Consider the following 24,742-nt stretch of genomic DNA (forward strand, 5'->3'; position numbering starts at 1 on the left):
TTGTCCCCACTAACTCTGACACCCGAAAAGCCCCAAAAAACATCCAAATCATGCCCAAACGGAACAATGCCACCTCGTGGCCTTCGTAACAGCAATGCGACAACTCTGCCAACAAACTTTGCATCAAGTCAAAAGTGATCACCTCTCTAAGCGCTACCCCTCCACCCTTACCCCTCTCCCGACCCCAACCTTTCAATATTCTGCTCAGCAAGTCACTCCTAGCTGGATCAAAACCTAAGTACAACATGCTACAAAAGGAGATCCCTGCCAGTTTTCTTGAAATCGTCATCTGCGACAGTCCCCTATCCATGCAATTCAGGACATATTGAACAACTCCCAGCTCACAGTTGTGCCCGGGCATATACGACATGTCTCACTGTTCCAGCCAAGAAAGGCAGAGAATTCAGACCACGCCAACCTGTACGAGCGTCTCCTTGAGTCTGCTATAGATTTTCCACCAGGCCCACTACTCTCACTCCCCCCAGGCCCAGATACCCTCAGGCACCTTGGTCTTGTAAGCTTCCGTTCCCGGCGCCAGACTTCTGAAACGCTGCCACTGTGAACGAGACAATGCATCCGCAATGTCATTGCTTGCACCTGGGACATGTTTCACGCAAAAAAGAACATTAAATCACAAACATAGCAGAATAAAACTTTGCAGTAAGCGCAGCACTCGCAGGTCCCTCGCCCTCAGATTGTTCACCAAATCCACCTCTGTCCTGTTGTCCACATGAAACAAAACCGACCTGTTCTGAAGCTCCGGACCCCACACCTTCAGTGCAACAAGCAGTGGGAAAAATTCCAGAAAAGCAATGCTCCTGCCCTGCTTCAGCCACTGAGCTGGCCACTGTTCCGTGCACCACCTTCCGTTCAAGAAAAAATACCAAAACCAGCAGCGCCAGCAGCGTCGGAAAAGAGTTGCACCTGCCAAACCATCTTATCATTCACAAAATCCAGTGACACACAGTTGAAATCAGACAAGAAACTTTGCCACACCCCCAGATCCGACCGGACCCCCATCGTAACCCTGACTCTGTGATGAGGGGACACCTCCCCAGACATGGCCATGACGAGGCATCTGCAAAAAGTCCTCCCAGCCCGCACAACCCGGCACGTAAAGTTCAACAACCCCAGGAGACACTGCACCACCCTCAGATCAATCTTCCTTTACCCAATCACATGCAGCAGAAAAGCCTGCATCTCTGTCACCTTCTGGTCTGGTAAACGTGCCAACCATGCAACGGAATCCAGTTCAATACCCAAAAATGTCGAGCAACAACTGGGCCCAGCTGTCTTTTCAGTTGCCAAAGGAACTCCAAAATCCTGGGCCAAACTCTGGAACTGTGTAAGGGCCATCTCACACTCCCCAGTTTGCCCTCGCCCGACAAACAAAAAAATCATCTAGATAGTGAGACACCAGCCGATGCCCACTCCTGTCCATAAAGGCCCAATGCACAAATTAACTGAACATCTCAAACAAAGCGCAGGAAATCGCACAACCCACAGGCAAGACCGTCAAACTGCATCCCCAGCAGGGAGAAATCCGCATGATGAATGGGAAGGAGGCGAAACGCATATTTGATGTCACACTTTGTCAATTCCGCCCCCAACCACACACCCGCACCAAACCGATGGCATCGTCAACCGAAGCATACAACAACCTGGAATCTTCCTCCGCAATGAAATCATTCACTGATCTCCCCTCCGGCCAGGACAGATGATGAATCAGCCGAAACTCCTCCTGCTCTTTCTTGGGCACCACCCCCAAAGGTGAGATAATGTGGTCCGGGACCGGCCAAGTTTCAAACGGGCCCACAATCCTGCCTTCCAAAACTTCTTTCCGCAATTTTGCTGCCGCCACCCCTGCCAGTTCCTCCGCTGACCTCAAGTTCTCTGCCCATCTTTGCTCCCAGGGACCCTCATAACCAACCCAAAATCCCTCCGTAAACCCCCAGGGAATCTTCAACGCCGCCTCTATATCAGGGTACCAAGAAAGCCATGGACCATGGCCTCCACGTCAACCGGTGTAGGGGCCCTTTGGCCCAGCCTCCCCACGTCCTTTAGTAATCCGCCACTGCTCGGAGGGCGTAGCAAGAGTGAAACATTGCGTGACAGGGTAGCGTCCGCCACACTTGGAACACTCATGCTTGAATTTGCAAAGGTGTCGCGTGCAGAAACCTTTATTAAAGTTCCTGCAGGCCCCTGTAGTGGCCCCTGCGGGCTTGGGCGGCTGACCTGTTGCCCCAGTGTAAGTGGTCTGACTTCCCAATCGGTGGAAACTACCTGCCCTCCCGCCCCAGGCTGGGCGGGACTCAACTGAAATGTCCGGTACGAGACCGGGAGGCCGCTGCCCATATGCTTAGATGCCACCGACTGCATGGAGGACATCCACTGCACCCAGAGTTCCTGATCCACCAACCCCCAAGGCTTCTCTGGGTTAACGCTAATCCTAGCCCTGAACTCCTCATCATAACTGAGCCATGCAAACCCGCCAAAATGCATCTGGGCTTTCCTGATCATGTCCATATAGTTAAGCAGAGCTATCGTCCTATCCAGATGCTTCCTAGTCAACTCCCATTCTTCCTCCTTAAAACCCTCCTTGGCCTGTATCTCTCTGTACAACAGCTTGAACACGTCCATATACTCATGCTTCCAAATCCTAGACCTTGTCTTCTCCGATAAATGAGACCCAACCAGTATAGCCAGACCCATGTACGGCAACTTCTTACGATGCTTGTCCCCCGCGTCGTCCTTCCCACCTTGCTCCTCTGTTTTGTCAGCTCCCACCACTTGCTTCCCCCCAGTCGTTGCCACCTCCAACTCAGCCGGCGCCCCAGCATCCCTAACTGACCCATTCCCCATACCCACCGACCGGCAGGCCTTCCTACGCCCCCCCTTTGGGGCCGTCATCCCAATTATCCCACCAGGCACCCTCACCTGATAGTTTCACGGGCACCTCCCGGTCTTTTCTTCTGGCGTCCGCCGTCTTCTGACATGCCTTTTTGGCCCCACTGGTGCTGGCCTGTGGCGCCTGTAAACACCAAACTTTCCTGTTGTCGTCTTGCTTTTCCCCCAATTCACATCCTCACAGACTTCACCCTCTTCCAACTCCTCACTGTCCTCATCATAGTCCAATTGTTTCTCATCCACCACCTCTGCACTTCACTCACCAATCTCTTCGTACCTTTCCCTTTCACACCAGGCACAAACTCGCACTCAGGTACTGCTGTTGCCCGCTCCCTCAGTGGAGGACAGGCCTCCGCAGACCCCCTGCTGCATCGCCCCGGCATTTGGAGGCCGTCTTGCGCCCTGCACCGGTCCACCCTTGCCTCTGCCAGCCTCCACTGCTGGCTTGCACCCCCCAGGCCGTCTACGCCTGAGGTCTCTGCAACGTCAAGGCAGTCCCTGCCATCTCCGCCCACACCCGTTTGTCTTGTGACCCTGAGGTACCTGTAGCCTGTCCACTCACTAGCCCTATGTCGCGATAATGCGCCGGGGGCCCAACCCCCCAGGCGCACTCCCCCAGCCTGCCTCCCTGGCAGCACACAGTACCTGCCATCTCATTTCTGTTTCCTCGATGATGCGATGCTGGTCATGTATCCTCTCTTCAAGGGACATGCTGTCACACCTGTCTGACCATAACCACTGACCTAACAAACCTGGGGTCTGCCCCCGTAGCTGGGAAGGGGCAGGGGCACTCCTACCTGGAATCCCCCAGGGAACCTGTGGCCTGGAAACCTTCAAAGGCCCTTTTCCCTTACCACCTTGTGGCCTGCTCACACCCTTTCTCCTGCAAGATAGGTCCACTGGCTGCTCCCCCAGGCCCCTTCCTCCTCAACCGACTCACTGCCTGACAGTACCAAAACAAAGTCCTCCGCAGCAGGCCCCTCAGTAGAACTCTCTCCCTCCCCCCACCGGCCTCACTCGAATCGCAGGAAATGCCCCCCAGCCCTTGTCCAACTGTGATCGGGCTTGCAGCCCTCCGAGCACCGCGCCAACAGCCTCGGTCGCAGGCGCACCTATATCACTGAGGGCAGCCCCCCTCCCGCACCATCCGGCCTCTGAAGCAAGGCCGGGACATTCTGAAGTCGCGCGGGGTGGCTCTGATGCCTGCCCCCCGCGCTTGCTGCCGTCTGTCTGCCTCTTGCCACGCCCCCTCCCCGCTGTTCCTGCTTTGGACGGTGGTGGCTCCTCCTGGCATGCCACCACCACCGCGGCCATACCAGCAGATGCGGACCTAGGCGTACGGGTCATCCCGACCCACGCCTGGTCCAGCACGCCGGGCCGCAGGAGATCTGTTCTCCCGCCAAGGCCAAGCAAAATTAACATAGCGCAGATCGCTGCCACATCGGGATCCCCCATATGGCATCTTCTGCAGGTCAACCGTCCAACAACCTAATTCCAGACCCCTTCGCCACAGCCGACAACGCCCTATGTCGCACAGCACACAGGGACCCCAGTGGCTCACTCCCCCGCCCAGTCGACCAACTGGGAGATGCACCGCTACCTCTCCCTAATCTCAACTTTCCCTCAAAACTTTTTCTGGCCTATTCCCTGAGACGCTGGGGACAGGAAAAGGAAAAACTTCCTCCTCTGCTCACTTTTAACTGCTAGCCAAAAACCCCACCCCCTAAGCCCACCCCCTACACCACCTAACACCTTGTCCCGCTCGCGCGAACTCCCCAGGAGAAGACTGGTCTGCCAACCTCACTTACCCTGGGGGCCGCATTCTGTGACAGGGGTAGATAGCCGCGAGAGGATCCGGCGGACCCCCCCGTTCCCCTGAGAAGTTGCAATGCCACCTACGGTGGGGTGCCTCAGCTGAGGGAGAGCGTTTGAAACCGGCTGCCCGCCTGCACTTACGCAGCTGGGGCACATTGCTGTGGAGGGCCCAGATGCCCAGACTGTGGCAGTGGTGCGGATCAAGGCTGGAAGCAGTTCTCACGCTGGCTATCATGAGACATCTTCCATCCTTGGTGATTAGGGGGCCTGCGATGCTCTTGTGAATCTTGACTAGTGGGCTGCAAGAGATATCACTGCTGGCGGCGGCCTGTATGGAGGGAATGTTAACTTACACTCTTCAACATTGTGGGAGTGCTTAATACCTACAAACCACCAGATCTGTTTGGCTCGTAAAACTGGGGGAAAAACCAACAGGCTGTGTGGAGTGCGCAGTGATACCCACTGGAATTCGGCGGCGAGACCCCTGACGGGCCCAGACTTACCCCGCTTGTGACTCGTCCTCCTCTGCGTGCACTGTGACCACTGGCATGCGTTAGTGGGGCATTCACTAGATGAAATTGGATAAATATATGTTGCCTAAAGAGTCCATTATGCCCAGGGCACGAGTCGGGGGTCCACGCGGGTGGACGGCGTCCCCCCACTTCTTTCACAGGGTGGATGCCGTCCACCCTGCCAAGAAGTTGGGTCCCACTAAAAAAAAGATGCTGGATTCATCCCAGTGTAATTTCCAAACACTGGGACACATTCAGCAGCTCCTGCACGTTGTTGTCTGCTTTCGATCACAACAACTTGCAGGCAGGGAGGGGGCTCTCTTATTTCTGACTCCTGCTGGGATACTCGGCCATAACAAAAGCCGAATCTCAGGGGTCATCAAGCCTCCTTTTGTTGGAGTTTCCTGGCTGGCAGCAGCCAGGAGCCTCACACCTGATGCAAATGCAGCAGAGGCGAAACAAAGGCTTGCACCTTGTTAGCACTTTACACATACTTTTTCATTTTGTTCAGGCTCTGTTTAGATTTGCATGCACTGTTAGAACGTCAGATGTGTTGATCTTTCCCAGTATTTGCACAAAATAAATTGCATTTATATATACATGCCTAACCCTTCTCAGAGTTCCCCTCAGACTGCTTCCCTATTGTTGACTGTCTGACCACAACCCACAATGCACAATCGCTTGGCTGCGATTAATGGAATTCGTACAGCGCTGGAAAAGTGAATTGACTCCACCATGACGGAGGTCTCTTTTCTGCGGGCAGACCTTCGGAACATTAGCACAAGAGTTCAGGAGGTGGAGGGCTCCTCAACCACTTTGCACCATAAAACTTCAATCCTTAAGACCCAAGTAAGTGGGTTATTAACAGGCAATAAAATACTGGATGCTCGCCTGGAAGACTGCACTACGTGGAGAGGTAGATCACGCCGTAACAATGTGCGTATACTTGGAGTTCCTTGAGCAGGCTGAGGGACTTGCAGTGGACTTATTTGTCGAGGACCTCATTCTTAAGGGAATACAACCACGGGGTCTCTCCATATATTTCTCAGTCAAACAAGTTAAGTGTATTCTGGGCGGGCGCCACCCTATCATATCCTGTATATTTAACTTTCGAGACAGAGATGTTATCCTTCAGACTGCCCGGAGTGCCCTGCCAGTCGCATATGAAAATGCAATGAAAACCTTTTGTCCTGACTTCATGCAGCAGGTCCAGAGGCAACACCGTAGTTTCTTGGAGTTTAAAAAGGGCACTAAAGGACAACATTCCATTATATTTCTGGCAAAGCTTTGGGTGAGGTAGGAGGGGCAGACATGGCTCTTCTTGACCCTTGAAGTGGCATGGAACTGGAGTGAGGGGTGGCGAAAGGTCAACAGAACTAGGTCAAGGAATCGCCAAAAAGGGCACAGAAGACACCCTGAGGGCGCCAGCAGTGTGATGGCAAAAGAACAGAGTCAAGACAGACATGAGTCACCACAACACCAGGCACCTTGAAAGCCTGTGCTACCATACTTATACATAATGACTACTCCCCCAGGAACAAATAAACATATATGGGAGCGACAATATGGTGATCTATTTTCAGTTAAAATAAATCTGTTAGACCTGGCATCTTTGGCGTGGTTTCGCCTGACTGTTTGCCTCTACCGTTTGCCTCTAGCCCCTGTATTTTTTACGCTGTGCTGGATTTCGTTTTTGCTGGTTTAGATGCTTTTGGCACTTTGCCACTGCTGATCAGTGTCAAAGTGCAAGTGCTCCCTGAGTAAATTGTTATTGTAATTGGTTGTCCATGATTGGCATATTTGTAGTACCAAGAAGTCCCCTGAGTGTGCCAGGGCAGGTGATTAAAATGGTGTCTCAGTCCTGCCACCGCAGTGCCTGTGTGCAGCCTGTGGACTGCCATGTCCACTTGGCCAGTGTCCCCACTGACCAGGCCTAACCCTTCCTTTTCTGTACACATTGGACACCCCTATGGAAGGCCCAAGGTACCCCCCTGGGCAGGGTGCAGTGTATGTGAAAGGTAGAGCATGTACTAGTGTGGGTGACATGCTCTGGTAATGAATTACAGCCATTTTCGTTTTTCACTATTGTAAGGCTATCTTGACCATAGGCTATAATGGGGAATGCTGTGTACAGTGGTTACCTGCATATCTTCTCATCGGAGCAAGATAGGACATAAAAGTCGGGTTTCCCTGAACTCAGAATTTAATAACACATTTTTAGGAAAGATGGTTTTTAAATCCTGTGTTTGAAAACAGCACTTTTAGAAGGTGGCTGTTTTCTTGTCTGACCTTTCTGTGTGCCTTGGCCTGTTTGTAAATTGATTGTTACAGAACTGGGTGGCTCCCAGAGGCTGAGTGGCCCGTCCCTGGGATGAAGAGCTCCATCAGCATCTAGAGTGGTGGGAGGGAGTAGCTCCTGGACCTGAATAGGGCTGTGCCTACCTTCCACAATGCTGGCTCCACCTCCTGCTGGGCGGCTGATGACCCAGCCCCTCTCTCTGAAAGGAAAGGAGAAGCCAGGAAAACAAAGTGCTCAAGGAACACCCAGAACTGGTTCAGACCGGGCTCAGAGCCCTCCTACAGAAGGGGAACAAAGACTTTTTGGGGTATAAGTACAGGACCCCAGACTACAGAAAATTCGATCATCTTGGACTGTCCTTCTGTGTACTTGTGGGCCAACCTGCAGTTGCTTTGCTGCCAAGGAGAGGGTAAGGACTTTGCTTTGTGCTGTGTCCCCTTGCTTGAAGAGATATCCAAGGGCCTAAGTAGAGCTGACTCCCTGTTAAGAAGTCCCAGGAACAAAAGGACTTCACCCCCAGCTTCCCCCCTGAACTCTATTGAGAGAGTTCTGTCCTTCCTAGAGTGCTTGGTCCAGTCCTGGTGCCTCTGGAAGTTGTACCTGTTGTTTGGGAAGCTGGCCAAGGAGAAACTAAGACAATCTGCAAATTTTCTCGCATCACTCGCTTGCGGAGCGCATCCCCGATAGCGCAAGGAAATTCCCACCGCCCCGAAGATCGAGATCGCCGCAGAGCCTGTTGCCCCTGCAAGAACCGATGCATCCTTCGCTTGTGGAACGCATCGCTCCCGTGCGGGAAGACTACCATCGCTGTGAGTATCGTCGCAGAGCCTGTCGTCGCTAGGTGAGATCACCGCACCACTTGCTTGCGGACTGCATCATGTCACTGCGAGTATCGTCGCAGAGCCATCGCATTAAGGGGCTGCGAGAGGAGAAGATTGATGCTGCGTTGCGCATCGCACCTGAGATCGTCGCTGTCCCGAAGGTCATCGCATCGTACCTTTGCGAGACGCTTCCTACGAAACCTGCGTATCCGAATCCATACAAGGTATCGCCCCCTCCCCATACAGATCGGATTCGTTGCAACATGCCCGCTGCATCCAGCGGGGCTGTCGCATCGCCTACCCAGGGTCTCAGGAGTGACGCAACGCCTGTATTTCAATGCTGCAGCTTTTAGTTTGGAACTTTTGTCACATCTAAAGGTACTTTTGGCTAAACGTGACGCAACTGTGGATTATTTTGACACACACCCTCGAACTCTTTTAAAATCATATTCTTGAACTGTGCATGTTGGATTTTTGTCATTTTGGTCTTGTGTAGTTTAGATTAAATAACTTTATTTTTCTAAACTGGTGTGGAGTCCAATTGTGGTGTTTTCACTGTGTGACTGTGAGTGGTTATACAAATACTTTATACATTGCCTTTGATAAGCCTGTCTGCTTGTGCCAAGCTACCAAGGGGGTGAGCAGGGGTTATCTAAAGAGTGTATCCCCCTTACCCTGACTAGAAGCAAGGGTCCCTATTTGGACATTAGTACCTACCTCTGCCAACTAGAGACCCCCAGATCTAACAATATCCTTTTGCATGTGTTGCATCAGACAGGTGACTAGGGGTCACCATTCTGACTCAAAGTTAAAAGGTAATGATGCTTCTTCACCTGTGGCCTCTTTTGTAAGATTGGCCATAGGTAAGAAGATAATCTGTTGTGTTGGGGGTGCAGCTGGAGCTAACCCTGCAAAGCTTCGCTCTGTGGAATAGTAACGTTAAAGTTGAGGTGGGACAACAGGTGCTCTGCAGAGTTGGGGGACAGGCAGTGGTCCTAACTTTACTACTACTAAACTGAGAAAAATCACAATTTTAAGACTTACGGTATTCACAGAAGGCATATAGGAGTCCTAGAGTTAGGAGTCCTAACTTGTGTGAATACCGAAATGAGTAAGTGCCTTCTGTGAATACCAAAATGAGTAAGTGCCTTCTATGAATACCAGAATGGTAGTAAGTTTAGGATGTTGTCTTAAGTTAGTTCTGTGAATCGGGCCCGTTGTCTTTTAGTGACGTGTGTGTTGGGTGTAGTTCAAGGTTGTACCATGGATGGACTGGGTGTAGGGGTTCATCCTTGGTGGGCAGGAAGATGTAGCTTGTGCCATCTGTCTGTCGGGAGCTTCATAGAGTTGCTTGTGGCAAAGGGTTGTTAATGTGGAGGATGCTGAGTACAATGTTGGACCTGCTTACTGTATCTTTTATTAGATTGACAGTTGTGTTCTGTGTGTGGTGTGTTTCTGTTTTGCAGTTATGAGTGCATGGTGCCTATTGCGAAACCTTGCTACAGTCAATCTTGCAAGGAAGAGTTATAACCGGCATGGAAATACTTATGCTGTTCTAATGTTTTCCCCAATTATTTTTTTCACTTTCTGAAGACAAATGTTCCATAATCTTTCAACAGAAGATATTTAGAAATCCTGTCCAGCTATATAATTCCCCTTCAATTTAAAAATAATCTGCCTTCTCCACTCCAATAAAACCCATGGCATAGCTTGGTCCAGGGCGGCTCCTCCGCAATGGCGGAGAATTGTCGCCCCACTGGCTTAAAGCCAGCAGGTGAAAAATAAAACAATGTTCTATCATCATTTGCCAGTGTATGCAGGGAGGGATGGGACAGGGGCATGGAAGGGGGAGGAGGAGTGCTCTTCACACTTAAGTTTCAGCCTGATTGGAGAAACTGCACAGACTCCCTGGTCTGAGCGTATTGACTTTTCAGCCCGCTGAGGCCAATCCTCGTGCTGCTCTCATAGAATGAGCCCTGCGCAGGGATTGCACAGGGAGTCTGTGTCTGCTGAGAGCAGGAAGAGCACAGGAGGCACGACGTGGGAGAAGGCCAGCAGCTTAAGGTACGCTTTTTGTTGTTGTTGTCATTATTAATACCCCACAGCTTTACCCCCACCCTGCTCTCTCACTCCCGTGCTCCATCTACCCGGCCACCATACTTTGTTTGTGGCGTCTGCCACTGGCTTGGTCAGCCGAATTCGAGGGGTGTGAGCCTGAAATTTCCCAATACTCATCACAAAGGAGATATGGCCTAATGGCTAAAGCTGGTGATTTTGAAACCTGGAGACCCAGATTTGGCCTTGCCGCTTGGCTCAACATCATGTGATTCTGGGCACATCACTTAATTTTCCTGTGCCAAAAAATTTGAACCCCATTTGATGTAAACAATCTTGTAGATTGTCACCCAACACCCGTCTAATATACATCACTTAGTTGTTTCCTAGCTAGGTTTGTGCCATATAAACACTAATACATACACACTTTGAGGTACCCAACTAAGGTCCAGATTTACTATTATTTAGTGTGGGAGCTCACATAACAGCAGAATTCATCAAAATACATTTTGCACCAGAAACGTGATGCAGGAACAGCACAAAATTGATTTTTAACATAGAACCCCAGCCCAACATCATCTATGCAGAGAGATAGTAAGTGAGTGGGAATAGCGTAAACTTTGAATTTAAAAGAAAGCCAAATCTCCTAAATTAGTGTGATATGGCTTTGTATGAGGTCCTAGTGCCAAATAAAACCAAGTGCAAAACAGGGGCGCAAGGGGTATATTGCATGATATTCCCATGCATAACATGCAATTTCCGCAAAATAACCCAGTTTGTGCAACTTAACCTCAAACAGTGGCGATTGCGTAGAAATTTGGACTGGAATTTGTACATTAAGTACAAATTTCACACAAGAAACTCACAGCTCATTGTTTGGTATCTCTTAAAACCTTTTTTTTTAATGTAGACTCTCTGTAAGTGTGGCACTGCACTCTTTTTTTTCATTTGCACAATGTAGCGTTGAGATTTGACCTCAGTGCTGTTAGATTGAAGCTTACTAAATCTGGCCCGGAAGAGAGGATGCAATGAGCAGGGGAAGGGGCCTTAAGGAGTTGGGAAGAAGTCTGTGGAGCATTGGGGAGAAGTGACATTATAAAAGGTATAACAACACTCTAGAAGCATTTAAAATGTATCTAAATATTGAGGGGAATATTTATGAAAAGTAACACAAAGCAGAAAGTCACTTTGCTGTGCTGCGCTGCGCTGCGTTTTAGGTAGAGCAAAAGACACACAATTGATGGAAGGAATGCAGAACAAATCAAAACATTCACCCCCAGGGAGGCGCTAGGGGGCGCACAGCGGGATGGCTGCCTGACACAGCAGCTCCGCCGGGAAGATCATGCAACCGCGTTTAAAGGTTGTCAAACCTGCAAATCAGCCGACTTGAGCCATATGGTAGGATCTATAAACTTCAGGGGCACAATCGGCGCGACCCAGACGGTGGCTGCAAACACTCTCCTCGGCGCCACCAGCTCCGGTAGGGAACGGGAGCCCAAAGCTAACATGGCGCCCGGTCGCAGTCTCCGACAGTGACCCTTATGCTGCAACTGACTACGGAGCGCATACACGACCGGCGGCCCCGGCGATGCCCTACACAGGATGAATGAGCGGTAAGAGACGCCTGCGACGCAGCGAGCGCAGACCATCACTCTGGATTGTACCGTTTTCGTGACTCCATGGGACAGTCATAGCACGGTCCTACACACAAGATGGCGGCGCTGTGAGAGACGTAACGGAGAACATTAACGGTTGACGGCAGGAACAGAGATCCCGAGGGTGGATATGTGTCACGGGTCCTTTCCCCACTGTTAGCTGAACAACAGCGCGTTTCTTGCCTCAGAGCGTTCCCTACAGCTGAGTTTGTCACCTAATTACCAGCGGCACCCAGGCGAATACATGCAAGATGGCGGAGCCCTCTAAACGAGCAGCAAGTCGGGGATAGATGCGACCACTCCGGGTAATATGCACACCTTAGTATAGCCTTTGGAAAATCGTGCACTATCCCCACACCAGCAAGCTACCAACGCCGCTGATATCGCTCTGCCACCCACCCCCTCATGACAATAGAGGGAGTTAAAATACCGCGAAAACTGGAAAGTGACTCTGGGCGCCGACATCTGGGACCCGCCGCTCTCGCTGCCCGCCATGCTGCCATGTCTACTCTCGTAAGCGGGAAGCCCAGATCCATCCGCTTTCAGGGACCAGTTTTCAGTCCCCGGTGAGCCAGTACTTCTGAGTGAGCTACATTGCCGCCACCACACATCGACGTCCAACTGTTCACGGGGACGGAGAAGACCCGAATCAGCACGTTAACCGGTCACCCCTGTGGTCCGATTTGAGTTCTGATACACGGACGACGTGACGCACCTTGCAGTTAACCACATACTACGTCCTGCACCTACGTTCCTGATTAGGTGATCCCAGTGCGTCTCCATCCCGCCCGACTGGATCATTGCTTCTACACGGTCCCAAGTAAAGCCGGGAAGGGGACCGCCAACCACCCTTCCCACTAGACAAACTCGAACACCTGTCGCAGGTGATTTCCAGAATACACCGTCGCGACGACCTTCGTGTGTTGCACGTCCAAGCTCAACAATCATGGGCAAACCTGAAAGGCAACAATCCAAACTCAGCTTTGAAGCGCGAAAAACCCCGAAGGGTCCAGTGGAAACAGTGGACGAGGAGGCGACGAATGGCAATTTGGAAGGAACCAACATGGCAGACATTCTTGCGGCTATTAACAACAACCTCCAAGATATTAATGGTAAGCTTGATAGTCTGACTGGTCGCATGGATAGAATGCATGCACGGATGGAGCAACATGGGGAGCGGCTGGATGCCGCGGAAAAACGCATATCCACGGTGGAAGACGACGCTCATGCCACCACCACTAAATGTGCGGGTATGGAGAAGGTCCTGGCGGTAATCAAGGGGAAGGCGGAGGAATTGGAAGCAAGATCGCGTCGAAACAACATACGCATCGCAGGCCTTCCCGAGACAACCAACACGGGACGCATGGAGACTTATATCGAACAGCTGTGCAAAGATATCTTTGGTGAAAGTTCTATGTCCTCTGTGTTTATCGTCGAAAGGGCTCACAGGGCATTGGCGCCGAAACCACCGACTGGTGCAACGCCTCGTCCCATAATTGCTCGAATCCTAAACTACAGAGATCGAGATACCATACTACGGCTGGCAAGGGAGAAAGGCGCCATCACCCATCAAGGTAACAAACTGGACTTTTTTCCAGATCACACGTATGCAGTGCAACAAGCGAGAAAAGAATTCAGCACCGCCAAGGCCAAACTACGTGACCTGCAGATACCATATGCCATGCTGTATCCGGCGCGACTTAAAGTCACATGGGAGGAGAAAACGATCATCCTTATGACTCCTAAGGCGGCCACGGACTTCATAAAAACTGTGACGACAAAGGGTAAAAAGGTGAACCGCAAAGAGAACGCAACAGACACGGAGTAAGGTAAGATGGCGACATACTGCACTGGATAATGTGATGTACACTATATCTATCGCTGGATGCCTTACGGCATGACTTTCCCCCAGACTAACTCTGGCTGCCTACGAACCTCTGCACATCCAGGGGCCATGGACACATAGACAATGTCGTGCCAGTCGGGATCTGTGGGGCATGTTAACACGACACGCTGAACTAAAGGCACATGTACTCTTGACTACCACACTATGAGACATTGGATACATTACTCGCAGCAAGTAGTGGTAACGCTGATGTGACTTGGGAACACAGGCACACACTCTCTGTTGAGGGCTTAGTGATTACACTTATGCAGACGACTTCTCGTCCACTTGTGGCTGGATAGTTAGCTACAATTTCAACCTACACTATGCATTTTTGGATTATGATCTGACCCCATCCTTTGAGTAGGATGGTGACCGTGCGACCCCGGCGGACCTCCACATGGGAGTTCCCCAAAGTTATGGTTATTGGTGAAGTTTTTAAAGGGACATGGCTTCAGCGAATTTGGGTTGCTGATGTGGGTGGGTGTGGGACCAGTTTGGGTTTCGTTAAACTTGCAACACCAGTATGTTTGAGATGCATTGCTAATTCCCGAAAACAATTCCAAATTTGTACCATGGATCTTTGTCACTGTCTGATGGTGAGTTATGCACTTCCAACTCTTCAGCTGAAACATATGTGGTTATGTATCATTTCGCAGTTGAGTAATGGCTAACACTAATGGGCTGAAATTATTGACATGGAATGTACGGGGTATCGTTAATCCCAAAAAAACTAGACAGATATTTGCAAGTCTGGACAGGCACCACATTGACATTGCATTACTGCAAGAGACACATGTAGCCCCAACTATGTATAGAAAGATTGGGTCACGGTGGGCCGAATCGTGCTACTCATCCTCATATTCCTCCTACTCAAGAGGGGTTATGACACTGGTCAGGAAAGGTGTTAACTACAGAGTTGAAAGGTCCATATCAGACCCCAACGGTAGATACGTCATCGTGTCTGGCCTATTGCGAGGCCAACCCCTCACATTGGTGAATGTTTATGGACCTAATGTGGACTCACCCGAATTTTTTCAGGAACTATGGAATAGAATGGTGGAATTCACCAACACATGCATCATATGGGGGGGGGACCTTAATGTCGCATTGAATGACACCCTAGACCGCTCTGGCACTACCGTTGAACCACATAGACAAGCAAGGGCTAAGATTCAAGACATGATGTCCACTTTCCCCTTACGAGATATCTGGAGGGCCAAGAACCCAGATACGACTGCTGCCACCCACATTAATGCCATGCACAGCAGCTGGTCCAGGATAGACTACTGGCTGGGGTCAGATGGGGTCTTGCTGTGGACTGACAACATCTCTGTGCTTCCCAGGACTGTATCTGATCACAATCCCCTCAAGCTGCAGGTCCGGATTCCACAGTATACACCCCCGCCATTCAGTTGGCGCTTTAACGCCAAAGCACTTTTAGACCCCTTATACGCGGACAAAATAGCGACGGCTGTCGCAGAATACTTCCAATTTAATATGGCATCGGTCGAAGACCCAGGTATACTTTGGGAGGCCTTTAAGGTGACACTTAGAGGGGTTTGTATCAGTACCAGTGTGGGGATACTGCGAGACCTAAGAGATCAGATTAAGAAGTGTGAAATGAAGATAAGAACGCTTGAAATGGAATATGATAGGACGCAGGATGCTACTGTATTGGGGGAACTGAGGAAGGCACTTACTGAACATCAAACATATGCCACTGATGAGCTGAAGTATATCACCAAACGACCAGTAGCAAAACAATATGGAGAGGGTGGGAGACCAGGCCGCATACTTGCATCGAAAATTTGCGATGGGAAACCCCACCAAACCATAACACAGATCAGGGACTCCACGGGCATTCCACTGACACAACCCGAAGACATATTACGTACCTTTGTAGATAACTTTAGCACACTGTACACCTCCAAACCCACACCGCCCAAGGAAGAAACACTAGCCTATTTGAACGACACAGCCATTGCCTGGTTATCGGATAGGCAACGTGAATACCTAGCGATGCCAATTACAGTAGAAGAGGTTAAAGACGTAATTCGCTCCTTGCCTAATGGCAAAGCGCCCGGCCCTGACGGGTTCACCTGCGAATTTTATAAAACATACGCTGACACTTTGGCGCCATACCTCGTTGCCATGTATGGGAATGCATTTGATCAAGCCACACTCCCACCATCACTACGAGAAGCTGTACTCATAACCCTACTAAAACCCAACAAAGACCCAGAATGCTGCGACTCCTACCGACCCCTTTCACTACTAAACGTCGACTCAAAGATACTAGCCAAATTGCTGGCGGTCAGACTACAGCCCCTAATGACTAATTTGATACTACCGGACCAAGCAGGGTTCATACCTACCAGAGCGACCTCCCACAATACTAGGACCTTGTTCGCACTCTCCCACTATTTAACTCCTAACACTAAAGCGGTGGCGGTTATGCTAGATGCTGCCAAAGCGTTTGACTCAATTGAATGGCCGTACCTGATTGCAATACTCCAACGCATAGGCTTCCCGCCACGGTTTGTAACATGGGTAACGCTCCTGTACACGAACCCTGTAGCCAGGGTCCGGGTCAATGGTTATATTTCAAGCCCCTTCCCCATAAGCCGAGGAACACGGCAGGGTTGTCCTCTGTCCCCATTATTATTTGCTCTCGCGTTGGAACCACTAGCATGCATTATCAGACAATCATATAACCACTCCGCATTACACTTTCCGGGCCGTCCATTACACATTTCTCTGTATGCTGATGACATGCTGTTATACATTAGAGATCCCGAACAAAATATGAACCCCATATTACGCGAGTATATCAAATTTGGCGGGCACTCGGGTTTACAGATCAATTGGGACAAATCGGTAATTATCCCTCTTACAGACACCACGAAGCGACACCCCACTGATTTCCCACTAGATTGGCAAACAGACCCGGTTCGGTACTTGGGGATTTGGTACAGCAGGGACCCAGAAGAAGTTATTCGTACAAACTATGGCAGAGTACTGGATAAACTGAATAGGCAAATTGACCGATGGATACAACTCCCACTGTCACTAGCTGACCGTATAGCCATAACCAAAATGAATACCCTCCCCAAGCTCCTGTACCTGTTTAACAACATACCGATTACACCCCCGAAAGCAGTGTTCAAAAATATCACCTCGATGGTTCTCAGACTCATCTGGGCGGGTAAGCAGGCTCGCATAGATTTACGAACTTTGACTTTACCCTATGAAAGAGGTGGATTCTGTGTCCCTGACTTTTACCTGTACTACCTCTGTGCTCAAGCGCAGTATGTAACATACTGGTATCACACAGTCCCTTATCTTACACACACGGCGGTGGAGGAGGGGGACGCCTCTCCTACACCGCTGACAGCGATGATCACGCATAAACGACCGCCGTTGCACGCAGCGGATATTAACACAGTGGACACAACAATAGCTGCTTGGGGCGCAATTGGCCGCCTAACGCACAAAACACCACTCTACGCGCCAGCGCTGCCGTTACACTACCATCCCCAGATTTCTGTCACTAACGAACAAGTGGGTATGGGTCTTCTAAAACAAGTTGGTATTGCCACATTTGGAGATCTCTATCAGGATGGCGTATTCAGAAACATAGATGATTTGTCTTATATCAGCAATCAAACCGCCCTGTTCCGCTTCACGTATTATAGGCTACAAAGAGCAGTGCGTGATTTATACCCGAACTTCCCGGCAGAACCCCCCAGTCTAGACACACTGCAGTACGTACTCACCACCTCAAATGCGGCACACCTGGTTTCCCGCCTTTACAAGCTGGCCCAGAACGAGATCCCTTTCACATCTAACAGAGCCTGGGAGCGCTGGAATGAGTCCCTCTCAGACCCACTAACTGAGAAAGAATGGTACGCCACGTGCACACTGATCAAACTACTCACTCCGAATGGCAATTTACGCATTCTACACCTAAAGTACCTCCATCAATCATATCACACCCCATCACGGCTACACAAGTTTGGGCTACGGGACGATGCTAAATGTAAACGGTGTGGGGAACAGGACGCGGACTTCATTCACCTGGCATGGTCATGCCCGCAAATACAGGACTATTGGGGGCAAGTGATTGCAATTCTTCGGAACATGGTGGGAATAGAATTTGACTGCACTATAAAACTGTGTCTCCTGGGTCTACAAACTGGGGTCAAAGCAGGGAAACGTAAGTATTGTGCAATCTCCCTGCTGTTAGCTAAAAGGCAAATTTCACAATGTTGGGGTGGCACAAGAGTACCGACCACGAAACAGTGGCTAAAAGATCTAGCACACTGCAAGACTCAATTGCTAACTTATGAGGAAGAACTACCGGCAAGGTCTAGACCGAAAGACTACTGGTCTTATTTTACGAACTACTTGCAAAGTGTGGAATCCTTGGACACTCCGTGAAACCTAATGTTATCAGCACCATTTTATTTCAGGTCTACCTTGTGAAATTTGTGCACTAACTCAATTTTACCTAGTACTTGGTACAAATTATAACAATGTCTAATTTTATAAAATGTATGTTGGGATGACGGATGCGGGAATGTTCTGGTGTTTGTTGTATTACCATTTCTGATGGTTGTACTTACTTGTTTTGAAAATCAATAAACAGATTTAAAAAAAAAAAAACATTCACCCCCAGTCAAGAGATCTGGGTTAAATCCATCATTCTTTTGCTCACCATGCCACCCCAGTTTAGACCTTGCCATTTGCAAATCAGTCTTGACCCTGGGCCTCATGGGAACATTCCAGCCCGCGAGCCAAGCCAGGTCCTCCCTGGACCAGAAACAAGCATCCTCGGACAGGTTTCAGGGTTTCACCCCTCTTCAGCCAGGATAGTTTGATTTCAGTGGCACAGTGAGCCCAGGACCCACGTCTGGGCATACCTGGCACACTTGAGGCGAGAAAGCAAAAGACACACAATTGATGGACGGAATGCAGGACAAATCAAAACATTCACCCCCAGTCAAGAGATCTGGGTTAAATCCATCATTCTTTTGCTCACCATGCCACCCCAGTTTAGACCTGTCCATATGCAAATCAGTCTTGACCCTGTGCGTCATGGGAATAGTCTAGCCCGAACTGCCAAGCCAGGTCCTCCCTGGACCGGAAACAAGCATCCTAGGACCGGTTTTGGGGTTTCAGCCCTCTTCAGCCAGGATGGGCATACCTGGCTTGGCAGTTCGGGCTGGACTGTTCTCATGAGGCACAGGGTCAAGACTGATTTCCATATGGCTGGGTTCAAACTGGAATGCCGTGGTGAGCAAAAAAATTATGGATTTAGCCCCAAATCTTTGTACTGGGGTGAATGTATGACATTGTTCTGCATTCTGTCCATCAACTGTTGTTTTTTAATTTGTCACCCCGAGTGAGACTGGTATGCCCAGACGTGGGTCTTGTGCTCTCCATGCCACTGGAATCAAGCTCTCCTGGCTGAAGAGGGGTGAAACCCCGAAACCGGTCCTAGGATGCTTCTTTCCAGTCCAGGGAGGACCTGGCTTGCCAGTTCGGGCTGGACTGTTCCCATGAGGTACAGGGTCAAGACTGATTTGCATATGTCTGGGTCCAAACTGGAATGGCATGGTGAGCAAAAAAATGATGGATTTAGGCCCGATCTCTGTACTGGGGTGAATATATGACATTTTTCTGTATTCTGTCCATCAACTGTTGTTTTTGCATTATAGGCAAAGGACAGGAATACTCTGTATTCATCACAATATGGTGCATTCCAGCTATTACCCAGTGCTGGCGAACAATGGTCTGCCTAGCGCCAACACAGGCACCCTTACACCATGTTGCAAGTATGCCTGCGTTGCATGCAGGATTGTTTTTGTGCAGGAAGGGACACCTTCCTACTCAGAAAACAATCCCAAGAGACATATTGCACTTTCTATGTGTACTGCAGAATGCAGCAAACATAGAAAGAGGAAGTAACGAGGAGAAATAAAGATAAATCTAATTGTTATACCTCACCTGCAAAGGCGTTGCATTTTGGTGTATTTCCAAGTCTACCAGTAATGGTACATCTGGGAATGCAGCAAAATCCATGGGTGTTGCATGCGAACACCCATGCAACGCCGTAGGAACGCCTTCCCAGGGCAGAGTAACGCAACACAGCGATTTGTCCAGCGTTACTCCAAATTTATCAAGCTACCCAGGGCCCGCAAAGTGGCATTGCGTGGCTTGATAAATCGCATTTTGGAGTTATGTTGCACATGCACCATGTTGCGTGGTGCAAAAGTGATGCGACTCCTACATAATTATGGCCCTGGGTATAGAATTATATGTATGTTCTGCAAAAAAATAGGTTACTCACCACCAACTGCAACACAGAGACAGGAAAAGGCCCAAACAGACAGCAGAATCCTTGCTTCCACAACTGCAGCAAGTGTTTGTTGGAGAGCATTAAAAAGCCAAAAACGTACGTTTGATGGTGCTCAACATCTCCGTCCCACGCTGAAAAAAGTTGGAGATTTACTCTTTCAGTGGCAGGAGTAAATACCCTTGGAGGGTAGGATTGGCAAGAGAACATCAACAAATTGGTGGGGATTTATGGAAAGGGATGTGTTATAGAAGAAAATATATGCGCCGTAGAGAAAAAAGTAAATAAGTTCATTGTATGTGCAAAAATAGAATTGACAAAAAGTTTCCAGACGTGCACCTTGAAACCTAGAACTTGGGGAGGTGTCTAGAAATAAACTGGAAGCATTTTGTGAATTCATATAATGAGTAAATCTATATCTATGTGAGGTTGTAAATCACAGAGTATGGAATTTCTGTGAATCTGGCCCAGTGCGAGGAGCAGGCGGTAACCAGCATCATATTTGGAACATTAGAGGTATCGGGTATTAATCTGTTAATTTTTTTCTTTGTGTTCCCCTGTCCTGGTGTGTGTGTGTGTGTGTGTGTCTGCGCGCGTGCATGTGTGTGTGTGTGTTGTGAGTTTGGTCTATTGGTCTAAACCACGGGTACTGATAGTATGACCCTCGGGCCGCCAGCAGCCCGGCAAGCCTTCCTTGGCAGCCCGCGGACCTTGCAGACATCGTACCTGTGTTTAAAAAAAAAAATGTTTAATTGTGTCAGCAAATGCCCGGACTCTCAGAGACCGGGGGATTCCAGTGATTGTCAGATTGGAGATGCAGGGGCACTAAGAGGTGAAATACAACAAAGCGTAACTAACATGTAAATGGTCTTTTAAAAACCTATGAAGTACTCAGGTGTGGCTATATGTGTCTGCCAGGGAAGCTGTCTCAGCCCAGGCTGAGGGCTCACACACACAGGGGTGAGATAACAGAGGGAGGGAGAGGGAGGCAGAGGGAGAGGGAGAAAAGGAGAGGGAGGGAGGGAGGGAGACAGAGGGAGAGGAAGGGAAGGAGAGGGAGAGAGGGAAAGGGAGAGAGGGAGACAGAGTTTGACAGAGGGAGGGAGACAGAGAGGGAGACAGAGAGAGGCAGTCAGGGGGCGACAGAGGGAGGGAGCCAGGGAGAGGAGGGAGACAGAGGGTGACCGAGGGAGGGAGACAGAGGGTGACAGAGGGAGGGAGAGTAAGACAGACAGAGAGAGGCAGGCAGAGAGGGAGGCAGAGAGGGAGGGAGAGAGAGTGAGAGGAAGAGGGAGGGAGGGAGGCAGGGAGTGAGGGGGGAGTGGGAGACAGGGAGGGAGACAGAGGGAGAGAGAGGGAGGGAGACAGAGGTTGACAGAGGAAGACAGAGGGTGACAGAGAGAGGGAAGGGGACAGAGGGTGACAGAGAGAGGGAAGGGGACAGAGGGTGCCAGAGGGAGGGAGGGAGACAGAGGGTGGGAGAGGAAGGGGGGCAAAGAGAGACAGAGAGAGGGAGGCAGAGAGGGAGGCAGAGAGGGAGGCAGAGAGGGAGACAGGGAGGGAGGGTGAGGGAGACAGGGAGGGAGACAGAGGGAGGGAGACAGGGAAGGAGACAGGTGAGAGACAGAGGGAGGGAGAGGGAGGATGACAGGGGGAGAGAGAGACAGGGAGAAAGACAGGGAGAGAGACAGAGGGAGGGAGACAGAGGGAGGGAGACACAGAGGGAGGGAGACACAGAGGGAGGGAGACAGAGGGAGGGAAACAAAGGGAGGGAGAGGGAGACAGAGGGAGACAGATATAGGGAGGAGGGCAACAGAGGAGGGAGGGAGACAGTGGAGAGAGACAGAGGGAGACAGAGGGACGGAGACAGAGGGAGACTGAGAGAGGGAGACAGGGAGAGGGAGACAGGGAGAGGGAGACAGAGAGAGAGAGGGAGGAGGGTGTCAGAGGGAGGGCGACAGAGGGAGGGAGACAGGCTGAGGGAGACAGACTAAGGGAGAAAGACGGAGGGAGACAGATGGAGGGAGACAGACAGAGGGAGACAGATGGAGGGAGACAGAGGGAGATAGAGCAAGGGAGAGGGAGGGAGGGAGAGAGAGGAAGACAGAGAGCGGGAGAGAGTGAGGGGGAGGGGAGAGAGAGATAGAGAGAAGAGAGAGAGAGAGAGAGAGAGAGAGAGAGAGAGAGAGAGAGAGAGAGAGATGTGTGTATGCCGGGTCTGGTGTCTCAGTGGACGAAGGCGTCTGCTGCAGGGACCTGTGTTCAACCTTATGGTCAATTTTTTTTTTGCTTTAGCCACCCCCACCCCCCTGACCCCGCACCCACGGAGAAATCTAACACTGCCTTTCTGACTGGGAATCCTTAAACCAAATAACAAGTACATTATGCAATAACTGGGAGAGGTGGGTAACACCCCAAACACTACCCCTGAAACTACACATCTTCTGAAACCCCGCAAAAATCGCCATTCCACCAAACAACTCTTAAACACCAGTATAATTGTCATTCAGTGAATCCTTAGTCCAGACAAAGCTCCACTAAATTCCCTTTCATAAAATGCGACGGTTTCATTACAAATCTCATTCATTTCAAGCCCTGTCACACAAATCATTTCTTTGGGTAGCCAACTTCTCTCAAAGAGAACATTTCTAACCATTTTTGTCTCCAGTAGGCCTGCTTCTTACAGAAATCTTTCTTTCCATTAAACCTCCCCTCTCAAATTAGTACTATATTCCCACCACCCTCTTGTCTGAAGATTTCTGCTATATCCCAACAGCCAGGATACAGGTCAGAGATCCCCCTATCCCCCTTCCTGATTGCCCTTGCCATAGAGTTATTGGCATGCTGCTAAGGGTATCATTATCCGTGCATGCACAATTCCACCAGGCTTTACCTGATGGCCTTTGAGGGTAAGAGTGTAATATTACCACACTAGCCGAAATCCCAATTCGATTGCACTACGGTTTGCACCTGATCTGTGAGTACCAGCTCGTTTCGTTTAACGGCCTAAATTACTTCTTTTTTTGCAGACCCGTACATCACAAAACACCTCCTTACTTCTTTCTAACCCTCTCGTTCTACACGCGTCTCCAAGTTTTTTTCCAAACTTAACTTTTCCCTGTGAGTCAATCTGATATCCTTGTACTGACTATATGAGTGTCAATCAGCACTTTCAGGCCTTTGCGTGGACCAAGCAACCCCCCGATCCCCATCCTTCACCACAGTGCTGAAAGCAGAGACGAAAAACACAAGCGACGTCTGGACCTCGGCCAGACCCAATATCTTTCTTGGCCCTCTGTGTTCCTAACTGCAGTCAGCCAGGTATGCAAGTATTTCAACCATTTCTTGGCCAGAGAACAGAAACACATGTATGAATCATTTATCTGCTTTAGATAAGTAAAGAGGCCATGGCCAGAGGACAGACAGGGAAGATGAGGGTGAGAACATGGCAACCCTATATCTCAGGGAGACAGGTTAGAGATGCCACATTCAGACCCTCGAGGAGCACTTCCTTCCTCCAGCCGACAGGGGGCAGTGGTGCTGCATCGCTGCCCTGGACTTGGTCATTTCTCTTCTGTCCTAGACAGGGGAGACCTGAAACTCGCCTATCCCAGACTCTGTTATCCCTAAACGAGCAGACGAAGAGGTCAAAGGTTGCCAACACACAGACAGCACTTAAGGCACACAGTATCCCCTACTCTGGGCATTGTCTACCATATCTCAGAAGACAGATCTTACGGGCTCATATGTCAGCACAGAGAGCAGAAGGGAAGCCGCCATTTCAGGCTGGCCGGGCTGCCTCTCCCCGAGCAGACATCAGTGTCACAAAACGTATCAGGTAGTCTGGCAAAGGTGGCACCCTGCAAAGAGACACCACACCCACATGTCACGCTGCAGTATCTTTATTCCCCAAAGTAAAGCTATCATATTTCACCCAAGACGCACAGAGGAAAATGCTACACTGAGCTCGCAAGAAACGGACTTTTAACCACTAATATTAAAAAAGATGTACTATATGCCGCATCTAAAGAAAGAGGAGATGACAAAGCCGAAGTACAACTAATAAATGGCAGATATACAGACGGTATTCCCCCAGAAAGATCTGAAACACTTGTAGTTCAGCTCGTACAGGGCAGACATGAGGCACTGTCCTATCGACTCACTGCTCACATCCCATAAACTGGCCTGAGTCTGTCAAAACATACAAGACAGAGGTTCCATACCATAGTCAAGCACAGAAAGAGCTGATGCATCTGTAGCCTAGAAACTGCCCCTTGCCTCACAACACACAGAAGGCAGCGACGACACCCACATATCCCAGAAACTGGGGTTTGTCTTCCATAAGACAGATCACAGGGGTGATATCTTGATATCTCACAGGTTAGAATCATTGACGCCTATTGAGGTACCCAGGAGCAGCAGCTCACCTCAG

This window comes from Lissotriton helveticus, chromosome 3_1 (genome assembly GCF_964261635.1).
Source record: "Lissotriton helveticus chromosome 3_1, aLisHel1.1, whole genome shotgun sequence".
In the NCBI taxonomy this organism is placed as follows: domain Eukaryota; kingdom Metazoa; phylum Chordata; class Amphibia; order Caudata; family Salamandridae; genus Lissotriton; species Lissotriton helveticus.